Raw genomic sequence first — 24,148 nt, forward strand, 5'->3', positions numbered from 1 at the left:
CATTTAACTCCCCTCCCCATACAGATAACACACAGAAAAAAAAATTAAAGCAGTAAAACAACCTCATAGTTTGACTATTATTTAGTGTTCCAGTTCAAGGCAAAAGGCTATGGAAGAATGACATAAAGCAATATACTGATTTCCTCTGCTGCTTTCTAGTCTACAAAATAATCAACACCATTAAATCTACTTCAGGAAACAAACTATATATCATTATGTCAACACTAAAGATAAACCACAAAATGAATTTATTTTTCTGGCAGATAAACACATATTTGATATTCATTAGTTTTTAAGTCTTGTCTGTAATTATTTTTTAACTCTAATCATTTTATTTTTTACTTTATTTCAATGGAACTTTCCTGCTTGCCAATAATGCCTATCAATAAAGTATAGTAATAAAAATACAACAGTACAATAAACAAACAGAAATCCTAAGGATTGCTCATTGTTACCATATACTGCATCAGTCAACATAACAGAAACCAACAGAGAGACTATAAACAGTACTCTAGTTCTTTAATTGATTAATAAAACTTCCTCTTTGTAAGTACTAAACTCATTTATTATTTGGTCTTAACATATTCAATATTGATTCTGTATACAGACTTCCTGTATTTTTGTTGTATTTAACAACATCCTCATTTTAAATAATTTATAAATTTTTGTGAATATGTTTTTCACCATAGGTATTCTAGACTTTAGGATCTAGTTGAGATTGTACGTTGTTTCAGTGTGCTCTGTGAGTACTGTTCATGTCTTTCCTCCTGTGAGCCCCAAAATAGATACTTTGAGCACAGCAGCTTATGTCAAATGTTTTCTTGGAAGTTGAGTCTTGAAGTATCACCCAAGTAATTGCTTACCATATTTGTGTAGGTAAATATGTGTTTGCTAGTCTAATTTCCTTGTCAGATAAGTGAAATGAATAAAATGGATAATTGAGACTGAATTCAGATGGTAATGTTTCTATAAATTTATTTTCTGATTTAGAGGCTCTAGTTTCAAGAAATTGAACAACTGTGTAATTACATTTGCTATTGTGACAAATCCTCATTTCTCCCAAATATTTCCACTAAATGCCTCCCATATCAGTAAATATATTATAAGAGGTCTGAATATTTATAGAATGTTTTGAGCTATAGATTTACTAGCTGTGTTATATAATGGCCAGTTCTATGTGTTGTAAAAATGCTGACAGCTTAAAATGCAATGAAATACAATTTCACAAGTTACTTCAGCAAAATACTTTTATTTGTAAGGATGTTAACATGTTTATTTATTCTGTGAAATAAACCAGACATTTAATGTGCTAATAAAGAATGAAGAGTATTAGGAAGAAAGACACATCATGTACTGGCCTGATGTGTGTTTGAGTGTCTTATATATATTTGGCTTTGGATTGACAACAGAGAAACAGAGACATAAAAGGTTTAGTTAACCAGACTCTTGGAACATGCACTAACCTTGGAAGTAGAGTTATTAGGTTGGGGTTCTGCCTCTGTTGCACTTTGAAATTGGGAAAGTATAGGCTGGGTGCCATGGCTCTCGGCTGTAATCCCAGCACTTTGGGAGACCGAGGCAGGTGGATCACGAGGTCAGGAGATCAAGACCATCGTGGCTAACACAGTGAAACCCCATCTCTACTAAAAATACAAAAAATTAGCTAGGCCTGGTGGTGGGCGCCTGTAGTCCCAGCTACTTGGGAGGCTGAGGCAAGAGAATCACTTGAACCTGGGAGGCGGAGGTTGCAGTGAGCTGAGATGGCGCCACTGCACTCTAGCCTGGGTGACAGAGTGAGACTCCGTCTTAAAAAAAAAATAAAATAAAATAAATTGGAAGCGTATAATTAGGATAATTATATAGAAAAATAAGGAAGAATCCTTTCAAATACAGTACTTAATCTTTTTGGCTTCTATTTCTCTAAATGTTCAAGTAAGGGATAAGTGAGTTGAGAATTAGTGACTTGCTAATTTTGTATTTAAAATGTAACAGATTTGATATTTTTGAAATGCCTTCAGATTCCTAAATATTTATAACCATCTGGATACCCCTAAGTGGGGAGAAGACAAAAGCAAAATAGAATAATGATAACAAACAGCTGGCACCTTTCCTCCTTCCCACCTACATAGTTGGAAAACCCTGAGTATCCTATAATGCAAATGTGTACTCTTAGGTAAAGCTTCCAGATTTTCCTAAAATGTAATCAGTTTAATACTCCCAGAAAGACATATGTATTAATCCCAGAGTTCTATACTCTGAAATAAGCTATCATAATTAAGTCAGTCTTATGACATCAGATTCCCACTTGACTCTGTTTAGGTTTCTTTGGGAAGACATACACACGTTCCAAATTGGATAGACTGATGCCCAATACTTTCTAAACTCCTGAGGATAATGCTAAAAGTGGCCTGTTTCAGATAGATACTGTCAATTACTCATCTACATATTTGTTAGAGAAAGAAAATAAACACTAGAGAAAATACAAATACTGAAGCTTGTGAGATAACCATCCTTTAAGGGATGTTCTGCTTGTTCTAGTTATATGATTTCTACTGTAAATATACTTGTAAAATGAAGTTTTAGTATGCCACAGATATATAAGCTTTGATTCTCATTTATCTGTAGGGAATTTAAGTGCCTCACCCAAAGAGAAAAATACTTAGCTGAGGCACTATGACTCTCTGGGTGTCAAACAATTGAAAGACATTTCTATTCTTTTCCATTGAGACTTGGATTTCTTCCCAAATCTGTACTCATGTCTGCCACAGCCAAATGAATGGAGCTGACACTGAAGTTGAAGCCTGCTTATCCCAGATCTAATCAAATATATTTGGTCCATGAGAGCATGAGATAAACTGATTCATTCTTAAAATAGCCAATCACTGCCACTGAACCAGAGCAATGAATAACCTAATCTAAGTGAGGGAGAAGTATCCTGTTTATTTTGTGTGGTTCCTGTTGATAAGATTTTAGCAGAGAAGTATGGGTTTTAAAATAAATGCTGTGGGCTGTCCAACTTTTGAAAAACACTTTTAAGTTTCATATTAAAATTAATATTTCATTTCTATCCATTAATATTTATATGCAATGTAACATAATATTAAATGTCAAATGTTTGTTATTTTCAATAGCTATTTGTGGTTAGGTTCTTTATTGTATAATTAAATGCTTTCAAGTATTTCTTGATATCAACTTTTATTTGGTAACTTTAATTCCAGATAGTAGTTAGAGATAATCAGTAAGAAGACAAAATTTGGTTGCAATCTATTTTCTCAATTTTAGTAATGTTTTTCACATATCATAAGATAGAAATATCTTAATGGTTCCTTTTTAAAATATTTTCTTTATTTTAATTTAAGAAATTTCAATAGGTTTTTGGGGAACAGGTGGCGTTTGGTTACATGGATAAGTTCTTTAGTGGTGATTTCTGAGATTTTGGTGCACCCATCACCTGAGCAGTGTACACTTACCTAATGCACAATTTTTTATCTCTCAACTCACTCCTACTTTTTCCCCTGAATACCTAAAGTCCATTATATTATGCCTCTGTGTCCTCATAGCTTAGCTCCCATTTATAAGTGAGAACATAACGATGTTTGGTTTCCCATTCCTGAGTTATTTCACTTAAAATAATTGTTTCTAAATCCATCCAGGTTGCTGCAAATGCCATTATTTCATTCCTTTTTATGATTGAGTAGTATTCCATCGTGTGTGTGTGCGTGTGTATCACATTTATTCCAATGTGATATTCCAGTAGTATTCCAGTTATTCCACTGTGATATGTAGGTATATATCACATTGGCTATATACAAATAGAGGTATATATCTCATATTTATTCAATGTGATATTTAATAGTAATCCAATGTGAGTTATATATGTATCTATTTGATATATATATGTATATCAAGCAATTGAACAACTGTATAATTACATTTTACTAGTGTGACAAATCCTCATTTCTCCCAAATATTTCCACTAAATGCCGCCCATATCAGTAAATATATTATATGAGGCTTGAATATGTATTGAAGGTTTTGAGCTATAGAATTACTAGCTGTGTTATATAGTGGCCAGTTCTATGTGTTGTAAAAATGGTGACAGCTTAAAGTGCAAAGAAATATAATTTCACAAGTTACTTCAGCAAAATAGTTTTATTTGTAAGGATATTAATATGTTTATTTATTCTGTGAAATAAACCAAAGAGATTTAATGTGGTAATAATGAATGAAGAGTATTAGGAAGAAAGACACATAATGTACTGGCCTGATATATATATGTTATATATATAATTTTATAATTTTATAATTTTATATATATGTAAAATATTTTCTTTATTCACTCTATTGATGGACATTTGGACTGGTTCCATATTTTTCAAATTGTGAATTGTGCTGCTTTAAACACATGCATGCAAGTGTCTTTTTCACATAATGACTTCTTTTCCTCTGGGTGGATTCCCAGTAGTGAGATTCCTGGATCAAATGGTAGGTCAAAATTTAAAATGTTATAAACCAGAGATTCATTTTCTTCTGTAACTCGAGGCAGGTGGTAGACCAAAACTCGCCAAATACATTGCCATCATATTTTGTCTATTCAGACAAGTAAATGAATTATTGTGTAGCAAAAATTTTTAATAATATTTTTGTACTTTCCAGAAAAATTAAAAGAAAAGTTCAATTATGAAAAGAAAGGTGTACTTGTTTGAATATTCTATTTCCAGACTGAAATTCTCAGAAGTTGATAATACCAAGTTGGCTGCTTACATTCCTTTTAGAAATTTGGGAGCATATTGTTCCAATCCAAAACTTGTATTTGGTTTCGAAATGGACAAGACTGAACTGTGAGGGGGTAGGTCTGCTTCACATATTGTTAAGCTTTTTAAAATACGAGAGAAATATTATTTGTTTCTGCCTCTACATGAAATATTATGTCCAGAGGCAGGGATGTGACAGTGAACCCTAATCTGTCCTATACCTAGATGGGTTTCTGTTATAAAGCCTTGAAAGGAAAAAGAATACACATATCTCAAAACTTGTTTTCTTTATTTTGACTACACTACCGAGATCTAAGTACCAGATCAAGGAAAACCCATTTTGGGGTCTTTTGGGAGATGTTGAGAATAGACTTAACGTTATTTTTCTGTGCCCAGAGAAGAAACATCCTGAGAAAATATAGTGTGATGGCTATGGCTAATGTAATATTTGATTCCACACATGTAGCTGTGCTTACTTTTTTCATTACATGTAACTCTCTTATGATTACAAAGCAGGTGAAGCTTTCAATCATGTTTGAAAATGTATGCTTAGATTGATCTATTGTTTAGAGTTAGGCATTGTGAAAAAAAAGCAGTCTTGGCCACTTCAGTATAATTACATTTTCCCTAATACACTAGCTTTGTTTAACTGGCTTGAGTTCTTGAGCAAACTCTGGGCACATGTAATATGTTTTCTTCACCCTTTTATTTTAAAATAATTAAATATCCACAGAAAGTTGGACAAAAGTACAGAGAGATACTATGTACTCTCCATTCTTTCTCCCCCAATAACATCTTGCATAAATATAGTATACCATGAAATTCATATTTATACAATCTACGAAGCTTATTCAGATTTCTAAAGTTATTTGTGCACTTATCTGTGTGTGTGTGAGTGTGCATGTATATATAGTTCTATGCAACTTTATCACTCATGTAGCTATATGTAACTATGACAATCAAGATGCAGAACTGGCCTAGCACAAGTCTCCCTAGTACTACACTAAACATAAACCCTTACAGAGGGCATCCACTCCTATGTATTTCATCTCTATGATTATTTTATTTTAAAAATGTTATATAGTTATATAGTTTCCATGAGGTTTGTCCAAGTTGTTGCATGTATCAACATGTCATTTCTTGTTATTGTTGAGTAGTATTCCCTCACATAGATACTTCAGTTTGTTTAACCATTCACCCATTGAAGGACATTTGATTTAACTTTTGACTTATTATAAACATTTGTGTACAGATTTCTACAATAACAAAAATGTTCATCTTTCAGGGATAAATCCTCCTGAGTAAAATTGCTGATTTGTGCGATGTCTATTTTTAAGTTTTAAAAATTCTGACATTAAGGAGTGGATGTCTTGTTTTACATTTGTATGAATGTATAATGCATGAATGATCCAGTTTTTCTATGTCTTCATCAACATATTTTTACATTAACTATTCTGAATGGTGTTTAGTGATATTGCATTATGGACTTAATTTATACTTCCTCGATAGCTAATGATACTGAACATCTTCAATGCTTAGATATTCACTGTATATTGCCTTCAGTGAAAAGGTCTGTTTATTTTTTTTGCCCATTTTCTAATTGGATGTGTTTGTTTATTTGTTTACTGTGAGATTTGAGAGGTTTTTTTTATATATTCTACATAAAAGCCTTTTGTTTGATGTGTGGTTTGCAAATATTTTCTCACTGTCTGTAATTTGTCTCTTTAGCCTGCTAACAGAGTGTGTTGAAAAGAAGCAATAGTTTGTATCTTTTTTTTTTTTTTTTTTGAGATGGACTCTTGCTCTGTCGCCCAGGCTAGAGTGCAGTGGCGCCATCTCAGCTCACTGAAACCTCCACCTCCCGGGTTCAAGCAATTCTTCTGCCTCAGCCTCCCGAGTGGCTGGGACTACAGGCGCACGCGGCCACACCTGGCTATTTTTTTTTTTTTCTTTTGTATTTTAGTAGAGACAGAGTTTCACCATATTGCCTAGGCTGATTGTGAACTCCTGAGCTCAGGCAATCCGCCTGACTCAGCCTCCCAAAGTTCTCAGATTACAGGTGTGAGCCACCACTCTCGACCTGTATTTTCAAAAGAGTCAAGTTTGTTATTTTTTTCTATTATGGATCATGCCTATGTATATCCTGAAGATTTTATTCAATGTCTTTTTTCCTATAAAAGTATGATTTTATAATTACATTTGAGCCTTTGATTTTTTATGGGTTAATTTTCATATGAGGTGTGAACCTTATACTAGATCATTTCCAGTGTGTATGCTTTTAATTTTTTTTCTTACCTTATTTCCCTAGCTAGACTGTCTAGTGTTATGTTGAATAAAACTTGTAAGAGAAAACATCGTTGCAATTTTCCTGATCTTAGGATAAAAGAGGAACTTAGTCTTAACTTATTAAATACAATGTGAGCTGTAGGGTTTTTGTGTATATGCTTTATGTAGTACAGGAAGTATCTTCTAATTCTAAATTCCTGCAAGTTTATATAATAAATGTTTTGGGATTTTGTTGAATGCTTTTTCTGTATCACTGATATGATTGTAAATAATTTTTTTCTATATTCTGTTGATATTGTGGATTACATGGTTTCATTTTTGAATATTTAACCAGCCTGCGTATCTTGAATAAAGCCCACTTGGCCGATGTAATTTTTATACATTGCTGATTTAATTGTGTAATATTTTGTTAAGAATTTTTGCTCTTAAGTTTATGAGACAGATCACTTTGCTATTTTCTTGCTTTGTACTATCCTTTTCTGGTTTTGGTATCAAGGCAACACTGGCCTTATAAAATATGTTGAGAAGTGTTCCCTCCCCTTCTATTTCCTGAAAGATTGCATAAAATTTGTGTTAACTTTTCTTTAAGTGTTTGGTAATTTTCTTAAAGCCATCTAGGCTTGGGAGCAGGTTAGATATTCAGGTGATATATTCCATCTTGGTTAAGTTTCTTTATCCTCCCCATATTTAAAGTATAATCTTCTCAAATATTTCCTTTGGATTCATTTAGCATCACATCAGATGGTGTTCATTTTGATTAAGCAACAAAATAGGATCTAAAAAACTCGTAAGGAGTAACACAGTCTATTGCATAGATCTCTGTTTTTATGCATCTCATTGTTTTTCCTTTCCTCTATTAACATATTCTTTTTGTTTAGAGAGCTTCCTTTAGCTATGATTTAATGGTAGATCTACTGAGAACAAATTATCTTAGTTTACTTGCTCTGGGAATGTTTTTATTTCCCCTTGCTTCTGGAAGGATGTTTTCATTGAATATTGAATTCACTGTTGACAGTTCTTTTATTTAATCACCTGAAATGTATTATGCTACTTCCTTCAGGCCTCAGTGGCTTTAGATTAGGTATCTGCTGTCATTCAAATGAGTATTCTTTTTAGATAAGACACCCTTTTTCTCTTTGCTTTTATGACTTCTTTCCATGTTCTTACCTTGTACTTTTTAAACTCTAATTTGTCTTGGTGTGGGTATCTTTTGGTTTTATCCTGTGTGAGCTTCTTTCCCTTTCTTGGTGTATTACATATTTGGTGGATGTGCAGCAAATTATTTCTTTGAGTCATTTTACAGTTTCGTATTATTTCTCCTTTTTTTTTTTAACTCCAGTGACATGAATATTAGATCTTTTTGTGTTGTCCCCAAAAATCAAGATGATTTTTGAGTCTGTTAGTTTTTTAGTCTTTTTTTTTTTTTTCTGTGTTGACCAAATTTTTTGACTGCTTATAAATTTCACTGATTCTGTCCAATATCATTTCCACTTCACTACTCAGGATATCCAGCATGGTTTGTCATAGTTGTTACTGTGTTTTTCAGTTCTGTAATTTCCATTTGTTTCTTTTCCAAAAACTGTTATTTTTCTGAGATTTTCTATCTCTTCTTTTATTTCTGAGAATTTATAATGGATTGGTGAAACATTTTCATTATGGCTGTTTTAAGATCTTTGTCAAATAATACTAAAATCTGATTCATCTCAGCATTGATGCTAGTTGATTGTCTTTCTCATCAGATTGTGAATGTCTCTGTCCCTGGTATGATGAGAGGTTTTGGATTAAATCCTGGACTTCTAGATATTATATTAGCAGACTTTTAATCTTAATTAAGTCATTGATTTCAGCATTCGGTTGCCCTTCTTTGGCTCAGTGTGTAGGTTCTAGCCCTCTTTTGTGTGTTAGAATTTCAATGTAGTTTTCAGCTCCCTTGCACTGTTTGCCTGTCTGCTTCATTTTCCTAGCACTGCTGCATCCCCAGCTTGACCCCTGCTTGTGTTGCCTCTAGGTTTCCTCAGTGGTTTCCTGAGCTACATCCTGGAGGTGGAAGGGAGCATGTGGGAAAAAGCTGCTGGGCTTGCTCAGTCTCTTTCACTGGTAGAGGACTGGCAGACATTGGGCCTGGATATCCATATACCTCTAGATGGAGGGCTCGGAGACACCAGGCTTTACCACTGTGGGATAATCAGCCCTACCACCACCCTGAATGTGGAGCGGAGATAGGGACATCCACGCTTAGTGTCTATTGGGCCACGCCATTCTTTGTCATTTGGAAAGAGAGGCAGGCTGTTTTTATTTTGGTGCTGATGATTTGAGGTTGTAGGCCTCTCTAGTGCCCAATTCAGTTAATGGTAAACGAACAGAAAACCCAGACAAGCCACTGCAATACCATTCCTTGAATCTTGAAATCTCCAGCCTGGTACTCTTTGTCTTTCCAGCTTTCGGAGTCCTTTTACGGACTCCGAAATAGACATTGTATCATTCTGAGTAGTTAGTTAAAGTTAGAGGGAGGAACCAAAAAAAATGAATCTGTACCATCTCATCTGGGCATGTGTAATACATATTGAGTCAATGGACATAGCATGTGTGTTTCCATATCAATAAACATACCAGCTTAATATGCTGATATTAATAAGACAGGTAGCTCATTTTCAACAATGATATTGAGCACAACAGTCAGAGGACAGAAAGAACTACAAAAACAGAAACTACTATCATAAAGTACAATGCATTTCTCCAGACATGTGCAATATTGAAGGGAGTTGAAGATTTATATCTCTGTCTTCTTGGCTAGTCACAGTAAACATTCCCCACTCAAATCAAAAACTTAGTATTAGGAATGGTGAATCTAGTACATTTAATAAATTACATATACACTTTAGAGACTTAGGGTTTTCTGACTTTTATGTTTTGCCAATTAAGTACATGGCTTTTTTGTTCCCCTCAATGCTAAATTAAGTGGAATAGGTAGATTTTAGCTGTTTCCTATTTCTGGTAAAATGTAATAATATTAAATTATATAAGACAGTTAAACTTCAGATAAAAACAAAACAAAATTGATAGCAAATGTTTTAGCGGAAATTCCATTACTAAACCGGAGGAGTAGTGGGAAACAAGCAATCATCTGGAGATTAGAAGAAATATATTGGAAGAGGAAAAGGGGACGATGTCAAGTAGGTACTTTCGTCCTGACCTCTTCAATTCACCTAACTCTTTAAATTAAAAGTGAATAACATTTTGTTTTGTATTATTGGTCGACTTAGTTAACCTGGTTTTTATTTTCCTGGTATTTGGTGTATTTGAAGTCAGAATGAATACACGTAACTACTGGCTTTTGGTAACACAAAATAGCTATTAGAAAAAAAACTGCTTTTTCATTTCATTGCTTATAGAATTTATTTGTTATCAATTATCAAATAATAAGATCTCCTCAAATAACACAGCATTGGGTATTTTTCTTTAAGGGGAGTTTTAGATACTTATTTTGCTAGCTTTTTCATATTAAGAGTTAATTACAAGTAGAACGTTATAATACTCTAAAGGGTCAGGTGTTCGAGTGTTTTTTAAATTATTCATTGAGTGGAATACTTAGGTCCCAATTCTCTCTAAAAGACTCATAGGATATTGTACAGTTTTTATATGTTGGTATGAAAAAAGGTTAACTTGTTTGTTTTTATTTTCTCTAAATGAGATCTTAAAATTTATGGCGGATGATGGATCAGAGGACTGTTATTCAAATATGACATTTAAATCACATCTCAGTCTAGAGCTTGCAATGGCTTTCATATCTTGACAAGATTGGTTATTTACAATCAGAGCTCTATCTCGGGATTCATATGTTTGGATTCGTTCTATATCTCCTTGAAATATTACATTTAGCTTCATGTTTCCTCCCAATTCACTTTGAGAACTGAATTACTTAGATTGATATGGTGTAGTGGAATAAAAATGGCATTTAGATTCAAGAGACCACATCTGAATTCTAACTTCACCATACAGCAACTGTATATGCTCGTCAAATCTTTTAACTTCTCTGATTCTTACGTTTCTTACCAACCCCCTGCCCCAACAACAACAACAACAAAACATGATTACAATCGTTTTCCCTCTGGGTACCTCACAGTCTTGTCAGGAGGATGAATATGGGATGATATGATGTAAACACACTTTGGAAATTATTATATTATGATTACTGTTTCTAAAACCGTCTCTTTACAAGTAACTTGCAGCTAGATAGAACTAAGCTCGAAGAGGCATCATGCTGTCGTGAGGCATGAGGGTCACCTGGCAGAGAGTATATCAGAAGACAGCCTCTGTCCCCGACATGGGTCACCCAGTCCCATCTCCAAGGCCTGGGTTTGCTATGTCCCAGTAATTAAGCCCTAACAGTGACAAGAAATCCAGACCAGCTGCTTCCCCGACTGCTGCTGAGAGTCGGGGCATTTCTTGACAGGAGCTCTGTATCTGAGGTTTGCCTCAAACTTCTACCTTGACCTCTATTTTCTGCTCACACTTTGCTCCATCTTTTGAACTGATGTCAAACCAAAGCCTCGTTCTTTAATCTGTCTCCAGAAAGCCTTAAAGGAGACAGGTCAAAAGTATATAAGAAGGGTGACATCTCTCAGCTTGTGGAATTCATTTGGAAGGACTCAACCTGTGGGTTTACTTGTTTCAGGGAAACATGAGTAAAAATGGCAGATTGAAAACCAGAAGTCAAGGATCAAAGTTACCCTCCAGGGATTTGTACAATGGACATACTTTCCTTGGTAAGTTTGAATATTTTATAGAAATACAGCTCCCCTGCTACAAAGCAAAAGGACATTTTATTTGTATATGATTTGAGAGTCAAAGAGACGCTTCTAAATGGTAGCATTCTTCATTCAGCTGTCAACAATTCAGCGGCTGAAGTAAATTGTACTTATTGGCAAGGGCCAAGCTTTAAGCAGTTTGATAGTAATTTAACATATTCCAGGAAAGAATGATAATCCATTGACGGAAAATCGTATGTTCCCCCATGCAGGGAATATAGCTTCACTAAAATTCTTCTTCCAAAAGGGTGTCTGTATTCTCCTGATATTTCAGTACTGATTGGGAATGGGACATCTTCCCCTGTCAGGGATCTACTTCGTATTCTTGATCCCTGGTTTAATATACTTCTTGACGCTGAACCATTATTTAACTGCTCTTTATGTCTTATTTTGCACTTGAAATCTGCTTTCCTAATTATGTCTTCTTTGTGACCTGGACCTAAGCATATCTACCATGTCTAGGCTCATATGAAGCTCCAGAAGGTCAACTTGAAGGGAGACAGGTGTGTGCAAGGAAATGAACATGATTGAGAAGATGGAACATTCACTTTTGTCTCAGTTTCTCAACTAGCTTCATTTATGATCTTAGGCAAACATGTCTCTCAATGAATCACTATTTTTTATCCCTTAGGAGTTAGGCAGGGTAGATGAGGAATTTTTTTTTTTTTTTTTTTTTTTTGAGAGACAGGGTTTTGCTCTGTCACCCAGGATGGTGTGCAGTGACACAATCACGGCACATTGCAGCCTTCATCTCCTGGTTTTAAGTGATCCTCCTGCCTCAGCCTTCCAAGTAGCTGAGACCACAGGTACGTACCACTATGCCCAGTTAACTTTTATTTTTCCTCTTTTTTGTAGAGATGGGATCTCACTATGTTGCCTAGGTTGTTCTCAAACTGCTAGGCTCAAGTGATCTGCCCATCTTGGGCTCCCAAAGTTCTGGGATTATGGATGTGAGCCATTGCACCTGGCCCAAGGAAGTTCTTAAAACATAATTAGCAAACAGTAGGAGTACATGTTCACATCATTGGCAGTAAAGTTGGACTACTTGTATTCAGTCCTGTCTCAACCAAACACTTGCTATATGCGCTTTAACAAATTAGTTATCTTACTCCATTTGTGCTGTTATGACAGAATATCATGAAGTGAGTGTCTTACAAACTACAGAAATTCGTTTCTCACAGTTTTACAGTCTGAGGAGTTTAAGGTCATGATGTCCGCAGATTCCGTGTCTAGTGAACACCCTCTTCCTGGATTATAGACTTCTCACTCTTTCCTGACATGGTGCAAGGAACAAGGAAGCTTTCTGGAGTCCCTTTATAAAAGCACTAATCCTATTCATGAGGACTCCATCCTCATGCCTAATCACCTCCCAGAGATCCCACCTCCAAATGCTATCATATTGGGGATTAGGTTTCAGCATAGAATAGTGGAGAAACACAAACATTTAGTTTAAAGACTTTACTCTCTCTAAACCTTTCTTTCACCCTCTCCCTTTACAATGGGGATACTATTTTTTAAATAATAGATTGGAACTTTTATTAGGCATTGAAAATATAGAACTAAACAAGGAAAATATTGTACCATTCTGTATCTTGAATTCTGCTTGGGGAAAAATAAGCAAACAATACAAAATAATTGGAGACATTTTGTTGCTATTGTTGGTGGTGGTGTTAAGTGCTATGAAGAAAATAAACTAGTACTTGGAGAAAAAATACTAGAGGAAGGGCCCCATCTTAATCAGAGTGGTTAGAGGACCCTTCTCTGAGGAGATGCCATTGACAGGAACCATGAAAACTGAGAAGGAACTAGGAAAAAATATTCTTTAGATCCGCATAGGCCAGTAAGTGAAAATTTCAACAAAGGTCTTCTTGGTCAGTGGTAGGTACCAAAAAAAAAATTGCATGAATAAGACACAAATGATGATTTATGCAGGAAATGACTTATCCAGAGCTACATAAGCCAAATAGTAAATTTGAATTTTCTTCCTAAGTGTAGGTCTCTTTGATACACATTGATATGGAGAATATCAGTGTATCAAATATATGGAGAACAGGCTGGAGGCAATATCTGAAAATTGAAGATCAGTTAAGAGAACAGTGCAATGGCTTAGAACGAGAAGCTTCCACTTTAAACTAGGAAGATTGCAGAGGAGATAGAGTCATATGTAAACTATATTTTTACAATATTTAGAACCTGTTGACTTGGTGGAAAATATATATTATTATTACTATAAATACTATAAATATTTACTTTATCTTTAATATTACTCACTAATCATATGAATAGTAGATTTTATCTTCAAAAAGTTAAATATGCTAAGCCTCTGTCATGAGGCTTTCTTTTTTCAGGCATAAAAATCAAGTTAAAAGAAAAGTACTAGTCTCTATATACGTAAGTAAGAAAAAAGTGCCAGGTTGATCTATGAAGATGCAAATGTTGAAAACATTCAGCATTTCTTGCACAATCACTAAAAACTTGTTAAAATAGGAACTATATGTTTTTGCTTAAGTCACATAAAAGAAGAAAGAATTCCCAAATTTCAGAAGACTATTGATTCTTATTTATTACTTCATAAAAATATAAGGCATTTAAATTGAGTAAAGTCTCCTTTAAGTTGGTGAGTCTTTTCAGTCCAAAAACTGATGCAAATTTTATGGTATTATGAACTGTTATTGAGTCCTCAATTTAACAAATTGAAATGATCACCAGTATACATCATTCCATACCATAAGATGAAAGCTTTGCTTTACATTATATAAATTTCGTTCTGTCTCAAGAATGGAAATAAAATATCTTGTCTAATTACACTTTAAAAGACAAAATATTTTCCAGCAGTATGCTTTAATTCATAATTAGTGAACACAGAGTTACAAATATAATTAAGACAGAAAATTGTATCAAAAAGTGTCTGCACTTTCAGTCTACTTAAGTACAATAAAAAATTAGACACTTTTTAATCAGTGATGCAGTGGTAAAATCAACTTTAAAGCTAAATAAACCAGGATTATAATTTCAAAACATAGACATTTTTAGAAATTAAGTAAGTATATAATAAAGATCTAGACTGCCTTTATTAGTTGCTTGTAACATTAAGAAATGAATGTTTTTTATTGAATTTCACAAAGACAAGAATCACTTTTAAAATTATACCACTAACCTTGAAAAAATATATTTGCCATAGACTACTGCTAGATTTAAAGTATGAAAGAAAAAGGAAAAGCATGATTATTAAACTGTTGTTGAAGAATTCATTTCAAATAAAATTTACTGACAAAGTGTTTTGATCCTCATTGGTAAAATAAAAAAAAAAAAAGATTTTTCAATTATGAAAGGACAGTTAAATAACCTATTATATCTGAAAGTATTAGTTATATCCTCTAAATGTCAATTACCTTTCTTAGTGTGTAAATTCAATTTTTAATGTAATTAAATACATTTGGAGCATCTCTTTGTTTATAAACTTCTTAGAAGTTTAAATTAGGATTAAACAAAAAAATGGTCCAAATGTATTTAAGTACATTAAAAATTGAATTTATATTAAATACATTTGGAGCATTTCTTTGTTTATAAGCTTACTTTAAAGTTTAAATTATAATTAAAGAAATACTCCAAATGTATTTAAGTACATTAAGAATTAAATTTATATTTTGTAACTACTGAACTACTAGTGATATTTTAAGTGAGAATATGTCTGTATATAGAGTACCTTTATAACTTCAAAAGGCATGTAATAGGCAAGCATGTTTATTTTTTCTACGTATTTTGGTCAACGTCATCTAAAAATACCGAGATATATATTTTATGTCCTGATAATTATTTCAGGAGAAAGCATGAAGTAGAAAGTCAAAGTTAGTCATAACATTGAATATGGTGACTAGAAAATATGAATAAGAATAATAACAAGTCATATTCATGAAATTTCTGATGTCATATGTGATGTATTTTAATAATATTTGCTTAATTATTCTAGCTATAAGATGAGATTGTAAATGTATGTACCTTATTGGGATATGGAGTGCATTTTATGAGAAGGTGTTTAACTGCTGAAAGTTACCATTGCTAAATGCTCAATCTAGAATATCGAATGTCATAATAATAATTAAAAAATTAAAATAAATAAACTTGTTTTTTCAGTCAGGAAGTCTGAAGTCTAAAGGATATGAGCAAAAGTTAACCATGACAATAGAGTAAGTTTTCCATAACCCAGCATCATTGAGTCCCTCATCCCTAAAATTTCTTTTTCTTTTTCCATGATCTTGGAAGGTTTCATAAGTTTCCATGAAATATGGTCATTACATTTCAATGACTCCACTGCTTCACAGTATACAACCTCTAAATCTCTAAATTCAGTTATTTTTAAACACTAACTCCCAAAAAAAAGTCTATGTGTCCATTGTTTAAATATATATTACATATTTATATATAATTTATATTTATAATATAATTTTTATATATTTATATACATAATATATAATAAATATATATTACATATTTATATATGTATTAAATAAAATATATAATAAATATATATTATATTTTTATATATTACATATTTATATTATATATGCATATAGAAATATATACATATATAAATATAACTATATATATGTATATATAACTGCTGGAAGTTTTTGTTCTTCAAGGATGTAGTATTTCTAAGAGGATGTCTCATTTCTCTCAAGCCCTCTTTGAAAAAAAAAAAAAATATATATATATATATATATATATATATATATATATATAAAATGCAATAGAATAGGAAATGTGTACTGCCCATAGTGAGGGTTATACTTTCTTTGAAATTGTACATTGTGTGTTTCTGTGTATGCAGGTCAGTCTATATGTGTGCATGTGTGGTTATATGTTTGTGTGCATTCGTTTGCTGTATAAAACCTGTCTGCAGTCAAAAGTAATTGAAAAATTCCATTGTAGTGTCTGTTTATTTTCTACAGATATTTCTTAGAGTTTCTTCAATATTGGCATTCAGTTTAATCCTGTTCAGCCATTGTGCCTCACACACATCAGGCCCATATGTAAATCACACCTTCACTACCCTACCATAACACCTCCTTGTTAATTGCTTATTGAGAATGCCAGTCCATATTACATTGCAGGTGCTCAAGAGAGGCTAGTATACAGAATGAAAGAATCATTGCCTAACCAAATGAACGAGTGACAGGTGTCCAGAACTGGCCCTTTTCTGTAACCATAATTATATAGTTACAAAAGACCCCTCCCACCTCAGTTTCTTAAATTTCTGTCCCTCAACAATGTAAGCATGAAGGATATAATAATGTTCTAAATGTCTATAAACTTTTAAACTAGTAAAATTGGTCATCTAATTTATAACGTTGGTTTTCAAAAAATTGCTCTAACCTTTAATTGATAGTAACATAAGTGTACATAAATACTTGAAAAGAGTATATATGGCCATGCTTATAATTACGGTGGTATTATTACTCTAAGAAGTATTCTTTGAAACTGCAAATCACAATAATTACCGTATCTTTATCTATATAATATTATTACATCTGTATTCATTTCTAACCTATTTTTTAACTTATTTGTCAGTTTCTATATTTTATTTTTAAATCTTGAAACATGAAATTTTTATTCACATAAAATAAGTAAATGAATTGGACATATATTTGAGAAGATTTTAAGAGGAGAGTGTTCTCAAGATAAGTTTAGGGCTATTTTATTTAAAACTTAAATAAATATACTCAGAATCTCAACATTTTACTCAAAATGTAAAATTTATATTATACCAGAGCTTCAAGTTTTAATTTTTTTCTTTAAAGAAAAACATGATATCCAAGAAGCAAAATTTTGGCATATTTGTAGTATCTATTAATTATTATGAAAGCCTTAGAATACCTATTTGACAGCTCTTTTTGCAAAAGTGTACAGCACATTATTTTTAATCATTGTTGTATTGCTTTAAAAATTTTAAATTCATGGTATACAGTGTTTAGAAACATAAAATTCAGAGTAGTTCAGGTTAAAGGACTTCCTGTTTGAACATTCCCATGGTTTTCCTCAACATTTTGTCCTAATTTTTAGACAGAGAAACATCATTTATAATTAATTATTTTTAAAAAATGCTCTAACTTTCAAAACATTTCTTGCTGAAAAATGAAGCTAAAACAAAAACAGCCTGTTGCACTTTTTATATCTAAGGGGATATTTAAAAAACTAACAAGGCAACAAATGACTAAGAAAAACACATTTTAAAATACATTGGAATCAATTGTGTGACAGAAAGAACATAAGCAACTTTCAGCATTACTGAGAATAACAGAATTATTAAAACTTAAAGCCTCAATGTTAAGAGGCTGTGTTGTATCATTCTAATTATATATGGATTTTTTAAACATGAGTTTTCATCACTATGATTATATAGAACTTCTTATATGTGATCTACATAAACTGGGAAAATAACAGCTATTTCAATCATACAATCTGGAGCCACAGTGCTAACAGGTTTGACTCAACAAGTAAGTGAAACCTGTCAGGAATAATAATAAAAAAAAAAAAAAAAAAAAAAAAAAAAAAAAAAAAAAAAAGAAGACGATCAGCAGTTAGGAAATGAGCATTGAGAATACATTGAGCATTGAGAATACATTGAGACAGAGACAGAGACAGAGACAGAGACAGGGAGAGAGAGAGAGTTCCTAACTCTACTTAAAAGCTAGCTCAGTGCTTATGAACAACCAATACATTAAGATTCTTTATATTCCGCAGTTACAAAAAAAAAATGTTTTTAAATACAGAGGGGATAATGGATCACTTAACAAAGAAGACACATTCTGAGAAATGCGTTGTTAGGTGCTTTTTGTCCTTGTGTTAACATCACAGAATGTGCTTAAACAAACCCAGATGGTACAGCCTCCTACACACCTAAGCTATACAGTATTGCATATTCCTCCTGGGCTACAGACATGTACAGCATGTTCCTGTACTAATTTCTATGGGAAATTGCTATACAATGGTATTGTTGTATCCAGATGTATCAAAACATAGAAAAAGTATCTACAATAAAATACAGTATTAATACCATAATCTTATAGGACCACTGTCACATAAGTGGTCTGTTGGTGACCAAAACCTCAATATGGGGCATGGAACTGTAACTGAAATAACCTAGCTTACTTAACAATATCTATAGAAAATATAGGGAAACATACTAAAAGTAGTCAAGTCAAAGTCTGTTAATACTCATCTTTTCAAGTTGGGACAAGTAAATGTAAAGTTGCCTTAAGATGTAAGAAGCTGGTCATGAACAGGTATATTTCTAATGAACTGTAAGAGTCCTTAAAGTTTTTGAGGGCATTTTCTTCTGGAGGTGCAGGACAAAGAGCCAGCTAACAATGAAAGAACATCCCCTAAAGTAACAACTTACTTCCTCTTTCTCAGCTTCCAAACTAAAAATGATATTTGAAGACTGAGACATAATCTTAGGCCAGGTAAACAAACTTTTCAAAAACTCCTTGTATGTGAGAACATATGCTACATAAACATGATGTATGGACCCCATTGTTTTTCTCTCCTCTTTATATCTGGATTTAGCAAAGCAATCAGGATTTAGGATAAAAGAAAATATGAAAGACCATAACTAGCCTACTTTTATAGATCTAGAGATTTTTGACTCTATTATTCTGTGCAAGGGTTATTAATAAAATGAAACCCATTGTGTGAACATCTGCAAAAAGATGATAACTGTAAATAAAGACAATCCTCAGTGTGATCACATAGCACTGCTGAGGGAGTTACCTGAGACCCCTGTATCTTTACATCAAAGCCAAACTTACTCGAATCAAAGACCCCCTAGTGCATATTCTCTGTGCATATAAAAGTTCTTTTTTAGTTTTATGAAATGGAAGTAAAAGTGGATGTTTAAAAAACATGTTTAAACATTTCCTCTGGCATGCTTTAGGCTTCATTGTTAGCAAGAATTCTTTAGGGAACCATCTGTCTGTGAATGACCCCACCATACCTGTTAGAAAGGGAAGGCTGGTGCATAAATATAACAGAAACATTTAGGAAAGGCAGAATGAGAGCCCGCTGCGTTGTCATTATCCCTAAAAGAGAGATGCTTAGACCCAGAAATCTGACATGCGATTGACAGTTATATATAAACTCAGACTTGTGTCATTGGACATCCATGAAGGATACAAAAATCATCCAGCATATTAAGCCCTTCTCACATCTAATGTTCATAAAATAATTCATTTATTCTTTTATTTCCTTTTTTCCTTCTTTTTTTCTCTTTCTCTTTCTGTGTTTCTTTTTCTTTCTTTCCTTTCTTTCTCTTATTTATTGTATTCATTGATGACACATTTGTACCAGTTGTTGTCCTAAATACTAAGGTTTACATGTGGGAAAAATAATCTTGGCTCTCATGGAATTTATATCTTTTGGAACTATGCGAACGGGAATGAAGAGTATCAAAATTTAAGATGCTCTTAGACATCCAAGTAGATATGAATTGTTGTGAGTTGAACATTTTAGTTTAGTTCAAGGGATAGATCCAAACTAGAGATAAAATTGGCAAGTCAATACTATACGTTTGTTATTTAAAGCCATGAGAGCACATTTTATCTCTTTCCTAAATGACTAAAAAGGAAAGAAGTTCAGAAACTGGTCCTTTTCACAACTTTAAGGATCAAGGGAGGCATCAGAAATGGAGGCTAAGATGTGCCAGAAAGTAAGAAGAAAATTCAGGGGATTTCAATAACTAGGAAGAAAACAATAAAGAGAAATTTGAATGCTCCTATTTGGTTATAATGGATGAAAGGAAAAATTAACTATTGGATTGAACCATGGAGGTTGCTGATCTTGCCAAGAGCACGTTAGGTGGAGTTATGATGGCAAAATGATGATTAAAACTGGTGCAAAAGAGAAATGGAGATACTAAATATCGGTAACTCCAAAAGTTTTGCTTTCAAGGAAAAAATTGGGACAATAGCTGGAGACGGAATTTAGGTCAATATTTGATATATTCATATACTGGTAAAAATATGTGAAGAAAAGGAGAAAAATAATGATGGATGAGGAAAGGGGTATAATTGATGGGATGCTTTTCTTGAGAATATAAGTGAAATGGAGCCTAATGCACAAATAAATTACATGAAATTGTACAAGAGCACAGATATGTCTATTGGAAAATTCTTTTTTTTATTTTTATTTTTTTATTATTATTATACTTTAAGTTCTAGGGTACATGTGCATAACGTGCAGGTTTGTTACATATGTATACTTGTGCCATGTTGCTGTGCTGCACCCATCAACTCGTCAGCACCCATCAACTCGTCATTTACATCAGGTATAACTCCCAATGCAATCCCTCCCCCCTCCCCCCTCCCCATGATAGGCCCCGGTGTGTGATGTTCCCCTTCCCGAGTCCAAGTGATCTCATTGTTCAGTTCCCACCTATGAGTGAGAACATGCAGTGTTTGGTTTTCTGTTCTTGTGATAGTTTGCTAAGAATGATGGTTTCCAGCTGCATCCATGTCCCTACAAAGGACACAAACTCATCCTTTTTGATGGCTGCATAGTATTCCATGGTGTATATGTGCCACATTTTCTTAATCCAGTCTGTCACTGATGGACATTTGGGTTGATTCCAAGTCTTTGCTATTGTGAATAGTGCCGCAATAAACATACGTGTGCATGTGTCTTTATAGCAGCATGATTTGTAATCCTTTGGGTATATCCCCAGTAATGGGATGGCTGGGTCATATGGTACATCTAGTTCTAGATCCTTGAGGAATCGCCATACTGTTTTCCATAATGGTTGAACTAGTTTACAATCCCACCAACAGTGAAAAAGTGTCCCTATTTCTCCACATCCTCTCCAGCACCTGTTGTTTCCTGACTTTTTAATGATTGCCATTCTAACTGGTGTGAGATGGTATCTCATTGTGGTTTTGATTTGCATTTCTCTGATGGGCAGTGATGAAGAGCATTTTTTCATGTGTCTGTTGGCTGTATGAATGTCTTCTTTTGAGAAATGTCTGTTCATATCCTTTGCCCACTTTTTGATGGGGTTGTTTGTTTTTTTCTTGTAAATTTGTTTGAGTTCTTTGTAGGTTCTGGATATTAGCCCTTTGTCAGATGAGTAGATTGCAAAACTTTTCTCCCATTCTGTAGGTTGCCTGTTCACTCTGATGGTAGTTTCTTTTGCTGTGCAGAAGCTTTTTAGTTTAATGAGATCCCATTTGTCAATGTTGGCTTTTGCTGCCGTTGCTTTTGGTGTTTTAGACATGAAGTCTTTGCCCATGCCTATGTCCTGAATGGTACTACCTAGGTTTTCCTCTAGGGTTTTTATGGTATTAGGTCTAACATTTAAGTCTCTAATCCATCTTGAATTAATTTTCGCATAAGGAGTAAGGAAAGGGTCCAGTTTCAGCTTTCTACTTATGGCTAGCCAATTTTCCCAGCACCATTTATTAAATAGGGAATCCTTTCCCCATTTCTTGTTTTTCTGAGGTTTGTCAAAGATCAGATGGCTGTAGATGTGTGGTATTATTTCTGAGGACTCTGTTCTGTTCCATTGGTCTATAACAGAGATATAGACCAATGGAAAATTCTTTAAAAGAGGAAGAAGGCAGATAATACTAGAGGAGGTGTAAGTAGATGGGCAAATGTGGTAGAGCTGGCTTATAAAAAAATTCACTTATGGTTGTCTCTTCTTGTCCTGGTTAAATGGGAAATATGATCATCAACCTAGCGTAAGGATTAAAGCAGAGAATTGGTGAAGGTTTAAGATAGTTCAGAGCACAAAAGTGACAGCCAGTAGAGAAGGATATTGAATAAAGACCTGCATTACAGGTATGATTCGGTATTATTATTACCTATGAGGTAGTAGGTATTATTATTCCCTATTATTGTATATAATACAGTATTAGAAGCCTATTTTAAGGGTCACATATTTAATAAGAAACAAGCTAAAATTACTATGTGGATTCTTTTTCAGTCATTTTCAGTTGTATGTACAGATACATGGAGTAGACACAGTTACACTTTATCAGTGTCACAATTTAGTCTAATGGTATATTTAGGTATGTAAAAAGCTAATTAGACAAGTGGTTTGAGCATGTATGCAAGGGAATATTTTTAATAATTAGGCATGGGATGAAGAAAATAAGGAAGACAGGATGGATGTAAAGTACTATGAAAAGGTAGTAGGATCATTGGACTATTGGATCAGGGACAGATAAAGATTTGTTAAAAATTAGTATAACAAAGGGAATGAACTGCAAAGACTGGAGAAGGTGGGGAAAAGGTGATGTTTGTAAATTCAAGGTGTGTGTATTGCGGGGAGAGGGGTGGATTGTAATTATTGTTAAGACAAGGCCTAGTAGATGACCATTGTACTATTGCGGAGAGGGAACGAGATGGGGACACACAGCTATCTTTGATGAAGAGGAAGTAAAGAAATGGAGAAACCCAGAAGGTTAGGAGGGGCATCTACATAGGTTTATGATGGGATTGTTGTAGAGAATAACAGAGTGAGATTGTTTTTTAAATAGGAGCTAAATAACATGCACACTTTAATAAGTTTAGATTCTTCGTAAAATATATCTTGCACATGAGTATAAAAGAGCCTTTCCCATGTTGATATTTTTCTGTGAACACCTTTGTGCATTTCAGTAGTGTGGGCTTCTGTGTGTATTGTTTACTCATCCTCCAAGTGCCAACTTATCAGTTCTCAGGCAATTATAAGATATCCCATATGCCACATATGGAATCTACAGTGCGTTCTGATTGGTTTGGAAAGTAGCATACTCAGATTTTTCTTTTAGTTCATATATGTTCTTTCAATAAATTCAACTTCCTATAAAAAGCATACTTTAGTGGAGTGAAAGAGCGAAGAGAACAGAATGAGGAAGTTGGAGTGATCTTTGCTTAAAGATAAAGAGAGGTGGCATAGGATAGAGGGAACAATGAGAGAAAAGGGGGGAAATGAAACTTAAAAGGCAGGGAAACTTAGATGTGTAAATAGAGAGATGAACACTCTAAAATCCAGTTAAAGAGGTACCTAAGCAAAGGGAGAGATGGATATAGGAGTTAATATAAAGCAGAGAGATATATAAAGGACTTGGAGAAAGGGAAATCAATTTGGGGCAAAAGTTCTTATATTTTACTCTGTGTTAAACAAAAGAAAATATTAGTTGTTGCATTTTCCCATTTCTATATATGAAAAGTTATTTTTTTCATTTCTCATGCATTTGCTCCATAAAAATATTAATAAGATAACTTTTGTATCTGATCTCTAACCAGATACCAACAATTTTT

At 33.5% G+C, this 24,148-nt stretch overlaps 1 protein-coding gene across 10 annotated transcripts in view; it reads left to right on the top strand.

Annotated features, from left to right (window-relative positions):
• Nucleotides 1-24,148, top strand: part of LOC105467940 (cadherin 18) — a 1,130,742-nt gene that overhangs the window by 652,366 nt on the left and 454,228 nt on the right. The window contains exon 3 of one of the 10 annotated variants that reach the window (XM_011717775.3): nucleotides 11,716-11,806. The exons of the other annotated variants lie outside the window; for them this stretch is intronic. The gene's annotated coding sequence lies outside the window, so the exon portion shown is untranslated. The remainder of the gene's footprint in view (nucleotides 1-11,715; nucleotides 11,807-24,148) is intronic. 10 annotated transcript variants of the gene reach the window in all.

The sequence above is a fragment of the Macaca nemestrina genome, chromosome 6, assembly GCF_043159975.1.
Source record: "Macaca nemestrina isolate mMacNem1 chromosome 6, mMacNem.hap1, whole genome shotgun sequence".
NCBI classification, from domain to species: domain Eukaryota; kingdom Metazoa; phylum Chordata; class Mammalia; order Primates; family Cercopithecidae; genus Macaca; species Macaca nemestrina.